The sequence below is a fragment of the Arachis ipaensis genome, chromosome B8, assembly GCF_059453495.1.
Source record: "Arachis ipaensis isolate K30076 ecotype BB chromosome B8, ASM5945349v1, whole genome shotgun sequence".
Taxonomy (NCBI): domain Eukaryota; kingdom Viridiplantae; phylum Streptophyta; class Magnoliopsida; order Fabales; family Fabaceae; genus Arachis; species Arachis ipaensis.
In genome coordinates this window covers 126,106,966-126,108,313 of record NC_142443.1, presented here as the reverse complement: position 1 = coordinate 126,108,313, position 1,348 = coordinate 126,106,966, and positions in this window count along the sequence as shown.

Genomic DNA, 1,348 nt, shown 5'->3' with positions numbered 1-1,348 from the left:
AGTTTGGTGTGGTAAAAGCATTGCTTTTTGTTTTTCCATAACCATTTATGGCACCTAAGGCCAGAGAAACCTCTAGAAAGAGGAAAGGGAAGGCAAAAGCTTCCACCTTCGAGTCATGGGAGATGGAAAGATTCATCTCAAGGGTGTACCAAGACCACTTCTATGAAGTTGTGGCCAAGAAGAAGGTGATCCCCGAGGTCCCTTTTAAGCTCAAAAAGGGCGAATATTCGGAGATCCGACATGAGATCCGAAGAAGAGGTTGGGAAGTTCTCACCAACCCCATTCAACAAGTCGGAATCTTAATGGTTCAAGAGTTCTATGCCAATGCATGGATCACCAAGAACCATGATCAAAGTGTGAACCCGGACCCTAAGAATTGGCTTATAATGGTTCGGGGGAAATGCTTAGATTTTAGTCCGGAGAATGTAAGGTTGGCATTCAACTTGCCCATGATGCAAGGAGATGCACACCCCTACACTAGAAGGGTCAACTTTGATCAAAGGTTGGACCAAGTCCTCATAGACATCTGTGAAGAGGGCACTCAATGGAAGAGAGATTCAAGAGGGAAGCCGGTTCAACTAAGAAGGCATGACCTCAAGCCCGTGGCTAGGGGATGGTTGGAGTTCATCCAACGCTCAATCATTCCCACTAGCAACCGGTCTGAAGTTACTATAGACCGGGCCATCATGATCCATAGCATCATGATTGGAGAGGAAGTAGAAGTTCATGAGGTTATAGCCCAAGAACTCTACAAGGTGGCGGATAAGTCTTCTACTTTGGCAAGGTTAGCCTTCCTTCATCTCATTTGTCACCTCTACAATTCAGTTGGAATTGACATAGAGGAAGACATCCTCATTGATGAGGATAAGCCCATCACTAAGAAAAGGATGGAGCAAACAAGAGATCCCACTCATGGACATGAGGAAACTCCTCACCATGAAATTCCTGAGATGCCTCAAGGGATGCATTTTCCTCCACAAAACTATTGGGAGCAAATCAACACCTCCCTAGGAGAATTAAGCTCCAACATGGGACAACTAAGGGTGGAGCACCAAGAGCATTCCATCCTCCTCCATGAAATTAGAGAAGACCAAAGAACCATGAGAGATGAGCAACAAAGGCAAGGAAGAGACATTGAGGAGCTCAAGCACTCCATAAGATCTTCAAGAGGAAGAACAAGCCGCCATCACTAAGGTGGACCCGTTCTTTAATCTCCTTGTTCTTTATTTTCTGTTTTTCAAAAATTATGCTTTATGTTTATTTATGTTTGTGTCTTTATTACATGATCACTAGTGTCTAAGTGTCTATGCCTTAAAGCAATGAAAATAAATCCATCACCTTTCTTAAA